Here is an 8,076-nt window from a genome sequence, read left to right as displayed (position 1 = left end):
TCACCCTGATACCAAAACCAGACAAAGACACTACAAAAAAAGAAAATTACAGACCAATATCACTGATGAATATAGATGCAAAAATCCTCAACAAAATACTAGCAAACAGAATCCAACAACACATAAAAAGGATCATACACCACGATCAAGTGGGATTTATCCCAGGGATGCAAGGATTCTTCAATATACGCAAATCAATCAATGTGATACACCATATTAACAAATTGAAGAAGAAAAACCATATGATCATCTCAATAGATGCAGAAAAAGCTTTTGACAAAATTCAGCACCCATTTCTGATAAAAACTCTCCAGAAAGTGGGCATAGAGGGAACCTACCTCAACATAATAAAGGCCATATATGACAAACCCACAGCCAACATCATTCTCAATGGTGAAAAACTGAAAGCATTTCCTCTAAGATCAGGAATGAGACAAGGATGTCTGCTCTCACCACTATTATTCAACATAGTTCTGGAAGTCCTAGCCACGGCAATCAGAGAAGAAAAAGAAACAAAAGGAATACAAATTGGAAAAGAAGAAGTAAAACTGTCACTGTTTGCGGATGACATGATACTATACATAGAGAATCCTAAAACTGCCACCAGAAAACTGCTAGAGCTAATTAATGAATATGGTAAAGTTGCAGGATACAAAATTAATGCACAGAAATCTCTTGCATTCCTATACACTAATGATGAAAAATCTGAAAGAGAAATTAAGGAAACACTCCCATTTACCATTGCAGCAAAAAGAATAAAATACCTAGGAATAAACCTACCTAGGGAGACAAAAGACCTGTATGCAGAAAACTATAAGACACTGATGAAAGAAATTAAAGATGATACCAACAGATGGAGAGATATACCATGTTCTTGGATTGGAAGAATCAACATTGTGAAAATGAGTATACTACCCAAAGCAATCTACAGATTCAATGCAATCCCTATGAAATTACCAATGGCATTTTTTACGGAGCTAGAACAAATCATCTTAAAGTTTGTATGGAGACACAGAAGACCCCGAATAGCCAAAGCAGTCTTGAGGGAAAGAAACGGAGCTGGAGGAATCAGATTCCCTGACTTCAGACTATACTACAAAGCTACAGTAATCAAGACAATATGGTACTGGCACAAAAACAGAAATATAGATCAATGGAACAGGATAGAAAGCCCAGAGATAAACCCACGCACCTATGACCAACTAATCTATGACAAAGGAGGCAAAGATATACAATGGAGAAAAGACAGTCTCTTCAATAAGTGGTGCTGGGAAAACTGGACAGCTACATGTAAAAGAATGAAATTAGAATACTCCCTAACACCATACACAAAAATAAACTCAAATTGGTTTAGAGACCTAAATGTAAGACTGGACACTATAAAACTCTTAGAGGAAAACATAGGAAGAACACTCTTTGACATAAATCACAGCAAGATCGTTTTTTTTTTTTTAAACTATTCAATATTTTTTTAAATTTATTTATTTTTGGCTGCATTGGGTGTTCGTTGCTACGCACAGGCTTTCTCTAATTGCGGTGAGCGGGCTTCTCATTGTGCTGGCTTCTCTTGTTGTGGAGCACGGGCTCTCGGCACGCAGGCTTCAGTAGTTACGGCTCACGGGCTGTAGAGCGCAGGCTCAGTAGTTGTGGTGCACGGGCTTAGTTGCTCTACGGCATGTGGGATCTTCCTGGGCCAGGGCTCGAACCCGTGTCCTCTGCATTGGCAGGAGGATTCTTAACCACTGCGCCACCAGGGAAGCCCGCAAGATCATTTTTGATCCACCTCCTAGAGTAATGGAAATAAAAACAAAAATAAACAAATGGGACCTAATGAAACTTCAAAGCTTTTGCACAGCAAAGGAAATCATAAACAAGACAAAAAGACAACCCTCAGAATGGGAGAAAATATTTGCAAACGAATCAACGGACAAAGGATTAATCTCCAAAATATATAAACAGCTCATTCAGCTCAATATTAAAGAAACAAACACCCCAATCCAAAAATGGGCAGAAGACCTAAATAGACATTTCTCCAAAGAAGACATACAGACGGCCATGAAGCACATGAAAAGGTGCTCAACATCACTAATTATTAGAGAAATGCAAATCAAAACTACAATGAGATATCACCTCACACCAGTTAGAATGGGCATCATCAGAAAATCTACAAACAACAAATGCTGGAGAGGGTGTGGAGAAAAGGGAACCCTCTTGCACTGTTGGTGGGAATGTAAATTGATACAGCCACTATGGAGAACAATATGGAGGTTCCTTAAAAAACTAAAAATAGAATTACCATATGACCCAGCAATCCCACTACTGGGCATATACCCAGAGAAAACCGTAATTCAAAAAGACACATGCACCCGAATGTTCATTGCAGCACTATTTACAATAGCCAGGTCATGGAAGCAACCTAAATGCCCATCAACAGACGAATGGATAAAGAAGTTGTGGTAAATATATACAATGGAATATTACTCAGCCATAAAAAGGAACAAAATTGAGTCATTTGTTGAGACGTGGATGGATCTAGAGACTGTCATACAGAGTGAAGTAAGTCAGAAAGAGAAAAACAAATATCGTATATTAACGCATGTATGTGGAACCTAGAAAAATGGTACAGATGAGCTGGTTTGCAGGGCAGAAGTTGAGACACAGATGTAGAGAATGGACATATGGTCACAAAGGGGGGAAAACTGTGGTGGGGTGGGGATGGTGGTGTGCTGAATTGGGCGATTGGGATTGACATGTATACACTGATGTGTATAAAATTGATGACTAATAAGAACCTGCAGTATAAAAAAACAAACAAAACAACTAATACTAAACTTTCATTGGGTTATTTGTATGGAAATATGTTAATATAAATGTTTTAGACATTACATGAAATTTCTAAAAATCTTATATGTTCTGGTATAATGTTATAAGTCATAATCCTAGTTATTACTTTAAAATGTATATCTCAGAAATAACGAATTTTCTTGTCAACTGCATTATTATGAACTTTCATCAAATCTTTAACGGTGGTCATTTTTAAGTCTTTTGTCATTTACAGACAGTTCTGGGTGTAGTCTGATGCTTTTGCAAATATGTTCCTATAAAAGGGTTTCCTCTTCAAGAAATTCATGGAAAAGACTCTGACAAGTACAGGTTTCTGGTAACTGACTGTACTGCTGAATTGAATGAATAAGCATTTTCAGAACTCTAATGAAAAACTGATGAACTCATAAAAGTGCTAACAAATGATCAAGATGAAAAAAAAATTAATTACATGAGACTGAGTGAACTGATGAGGATGAGTATAATTTTTGTGACTTTCTGTCTGAATTAAAAAAAAATCCCACAAGGACTCAGAGGCAAAGAATATACAAATCAATTTTCACTGCAAAGTAAAGGAGCTGTTACAGTGGAGGATTACTGGACTGAATGTCAATATTATGACATAGTATGAGTGTGTTTCATGTTTGGTAATTGCAATCATTGTTGCTTTTGTTGTGGTCATCCATGTACAATGCTTGGTGTCAGTCTATTCATCTCTTGTAAAAATAAAATACAGTGTGTGTGTGTGAAAAAAAAAATTTCCAGGCCCAGATGATTTAAATAGAAAATTATATGAATCAGTTAAATAAGTCACACCAATCCACACAACCTGTTTCAAAAATTAAAAGGAGGAAAATCTTCCCAACTCACTTGATGAGGCCAATATTAACCTGACACCAAAACCAGACAAAGACAATACCAAAAAAGCCATTATGTATCAAATCTCTCATGAATATAAGCACAAAAATTGTTAACAAAATATTAGCAAGCCAAATCTAACACTGTATAAAAAAATTATACATCATGACCAAGTGAGAGTTTTTCCAGGTTTGCAGTGTTGTTTCAACATTCAAAAAATCAATTAATGTAGTCCACAAAGGCTAAAGAACAAAAATAATATGATTACATCCAGGAAGAGAGAAGATTATTGACAAAATCCAACACCAATTCATGATAACAAATTTTCAGAACATTAGGGATAGTGATGAGTTACCTAAGCTTGGTAAAGAACATTGACAAAAACCCTACAGCTAACTTCATACTTAATAGTGAGAGACTGAATGGTTACCACTAAGATTGGGAACAAGGAAAGGATGACCAACCTCTCCACTCTTATTCAAAAAAAGGAAGTTCTAGCCCCTAAAATAAGTTAGATAAGAAAAAGAAATGAAAAACATATAGATGGGAAATGAAGAAATAAAACTGCCCATATCTGCAGATGACATTGTCTACATAGAAAATAGCAAGAAAACTACAAAAAAGAACCTAAACAAAAAAAACACTCCCAAGCACCTACAAACCCCCAAAACAAAAAGCAAAAACAAAAATTGAGTTAAATCAGGTCTGTGGATATAAAATCAGCACTCAGAAGTCAATTGTGGCTTGGAGCCTAGGCCTGCACTTCCTGGTCAAGAGCCCTCAGAACCCTCAGAACTTGGACAGGATTGTAACTGGTCCTAGTGGCCCTGCTCCCTGGCCCACACCTTTGCCTCTGCTCCAGGGCACTGCACGGGGTGGGCAGGACAGAGCCAAGAGGGTGTGAGGGGTTCCTGCCCCTCCCTGGGGCAGTCACCTGGGGTCCAGGGCTGCTGGTGCTGGGGCAGTGACCTCATGGCACATCTGGTCAGGCCCCCAGCGCCTGGGAAGCCCAGCACCAGCCAGAGAAGCTATGTCTGGGGTGGTGTCCAGAGGTGGCTGCAGGGCCATTCCTCCACATTCAGGGGGATGCAACCAGGTGGAGCTGGCCTGCTGGGAAAAGTATAGCTAAGAGGAAATGCACTGCCTTCCTCCACACTTGTGCAAGTGACTCGGAACTTATTCACCGGGCATTGTGGTGTAGCAAAATGAAATGCAAGGAATCAAAAGTAAGATAGTTGAAGGCAGTAAAGCTGAAATAAAACATAAACATCATCAGAAAGACCCACTGGAGAAAGCAAAGGATGGAAAATAAAATAAAGCAGTGTTTTATCATATGTATTTCAGCAGGCCTTTTGAAATTTAAAAAACATGACTACTTTTTCTTTAGAGGACTGCTCTTTTCACTGCCACTTCAATCAAACCAACCAGACCCTAGATGTCAGCTGTTTGTTATTCTTGATTATACTTGGGAACATATTATTAAATATCTTCCAGCTAGGAATGAGAAGAAAAAAACACATAACAGAATTTTACAGGTTTTTTTGTTTGTTTGTTTTCTTTTCTTTTTTTGCATCTCACTAGCATTCGTCTTTTATTTTTGGTAAACATTTCCATGCTATCATACTTCATGGAGTCTTGTACTTTTAGACATTAGGTTTACTAAATACCACATCTGCCTATTTACTCAAATTATTTCCTTTACTTATGGCTTTTTCTATTATACAGTTTTCCTGAGAGTTTGTACAAGTTATTACCTGAATCTCTCCAAAACTGCCAAGCTTCCATTTAATCGTCAAAAATGATTTTATTTCTTCACAGTAATTTGAATTTATATTTCAGTCCTTGCTTATCTTTTGGGAGATGCAGCTATCTACCAAAGCCTGAAGGCACAGAATGTTTATTCTTTTCAGTGTCCTTTCTACTTCAGTGTTCAGTTACTGTCTGTCATTTTCCATGGTGATGATTTTATCTGTGGCTTTTATAACCTCTTGGTCAGAAGTCATTACCTTGGTACAGGCTATTAGGATAACTTCCTATATGAATGAGACTATCCTATATTTTCCCTTTCATTCTGCTAGTTACACTGTGAGCTCTAAACAAGTATTCCTGACCAAGCTAGTATCTATTTTCTTGGTACCCGGTTGCCATTTGCACTACTTCAAGTAACCATCCTTTTACTTAAAGTACACATTCCAGCCTACACTGAGATGAACATTCCCTGGCTGTATTTTCTCAATAGTTTTCTCATTGCTGCAGTTTATTGGTTTGATTGCCACAAGCTTACTTTGGGAGATACCGCATTACCTGTAGATCCACTTATCAACTGGAAATGCTGCTTCATTCCACTTACAATTCATAATCTTGAGCAAACTGAAAAGCCTACACCAAAAATAATTTATTATATGCCGTTCATATTTCAGTAAAGCTGGGAAAAATTAATTTGTTAATATGTTGTCATGTTAAAATGAATCAAAACTTACAACTACAATAAAAATCATACTTTAACAAACAGGAAAGAATGACGACTGAGACATGCGAAAAAATGGAACTGAATCTTCCTCTCCCCTAATTTTCATAACTTTTCAGAATGTACCTTTTGGGGCTATGATATTATTTATTAAATAGTGATTTTAAAAGCAAAACAAAATAATTCCAGTGTTTATACCTGCTCAGTAACACTTTATATTACAAATATTAGTTTGTTATTAACACTAAAGTGAAAAGAATTAACCTTTTGGCCATGTTGATATTTCTGTTACCCAAAACACTGCTGGTTGCAAACTGTTCTGTAAATCTGAGATTCACTGCCATCTTTAAAATATGACTTTAAATAAACATTTTTATCAAGGTTAAAAAATAATTGCATTTCTATACACTAAAAATGATTAGTGAAAACCAAAATTAAACCCACATTACCATTTAAAATCACTCCAAAAAAATGAAACACTTACCTATACACTTGATAAAACATATGCAGGATCCACATGATGACAATCATAACATATTGACAAATGACACTAAAGAAGACCTAAACAGAGAGACCTACCATGTTCATGGATTGGAAGGTTCTACTAGAAAAGAAGTCAAGGCTCTCCAAACAGACTTATAGGTTTGATGTGATTCCTATCGAAATCCCAGGAAGGATGTTTTGTAGATATAGATGAATCTATTCTAAAATTTATATGGAAATTCAGAGGCCCAAGGACAGCTAAAATAATCTTGATTAAGAGTAAAATAGGCGTTATATTAAGACTTACTATTTAACTACAGTAATCCAGACAGTGTGACACTTGCTGAGGGATAGATACATATGTGAGTGGAATAGATAGAGAGTCCAGAAATAGAACCACACAAATACACTGAATTGAATTTTGAGAAGGGTACAAAAGGAATCCAATGGAAGAAGAATAGCTTTTTCAATAAATGATTCTAGAGCAATCAGATGTCCATAGGCTCAAGAAAGGAATCTGGACCTAAACTTCACACAATATATAAAAGTTAATTCAAAATAGATTATGGATATAAAAGTAAAACATAAAACAATAAAAATATTTCAAATACATAGAAAAATCTTTGAGGTCTAGGGCTAGGAAAAGAGTTCTTAGGCTTGACACCAAAAGCATGATACATAAAAGGAAAAATGATAAATTGAACCTCATCAAAATTAAAAACTTTTGCTCTGAGAAAACTCATGTGAATATGATGAAAAGACAAGCTACAGACTGGGAGAAAATATTTGCAAGCCACATATTTGAAGAAGGATTAGTATTTAGAATATATAAAGAATTCTTTAAAAAACAAAGTTAAAAAAATAAACCAAATAGATAATAGACAAAAGATATGAATGGCTATTTCACTGTAGAGGATATAAAATGGCAAAAAAAAAACCCCCCCACACACACATGAAAATATATTACACACTGTTAGCCACGAGAAAAGCAAATGAAAATGACAAAAAGATAGCCCTACACACTTATTGGACTGGCCAAAATAAAAACTAGTGACAATCCAAACACTGGTAAAGATGTGGATAATCTGGATCGCTCATTCTCATACATTTTCCATAGGAGTGTAAAATGATACTGCCACTCTGCAATACAGGTTGGCTGTTTCTTCAAAACTAATTATGCAATTTCCAGAGGTCCTAGCAATTTTATTCTCAGGCATTTACCCCAGAGAAATAAAAATTTATGTTTACACAAAAATCTGTTTTACAAATGTTCATAGCAGTGTTATTTGTAATAGCCCCAAACTAGAAACAACCCAGATGTCCTTCAACAGGTGAATGGTTAAACAAACTGTGATACATCTATTTCACAGTGTACTACTCAGAAATAAAAAAGAACAAACTCTTGATACACTCAACAACTTGGATTAATCTTCGGGGAATTATGC

The 8,076-nt window shown here is 36.1% G+C and overlaps 1 pseudogene; it reads left to right on the top strand.

The window, feature by feature from the left end:
• The first annotated feature begins 5,049 nt into the window (after positions 1-5,049).
• LOC137756309 (probable G-protein coupled receptor 160) lies at positions 5,050-6,104 on the top strand (annotated as a pseudogene).
• Positions 6,105-8,076: the final 1,972 nt, after the last annotated feature.

This window comes from Eschrichtius robustus, chromosome X (genome assembly GCF_028021215.1).
Source record: "Eschrichtius robustus isolate mEscRob2 chromosome X, mEscRob2.pri, whole genome shotgun sequence".
Classification (NCBI taxonomy): domain Eukaryota; kingdom Metazoa; phylum Chordata; class Mammalia; order Artiodactyla; family Eschrichtiidae; genus Eschrichtius; species Eschrichtius robustus.
This window is presented reverse-complemented; position numbering and strand designations above follow the sequence as displayed.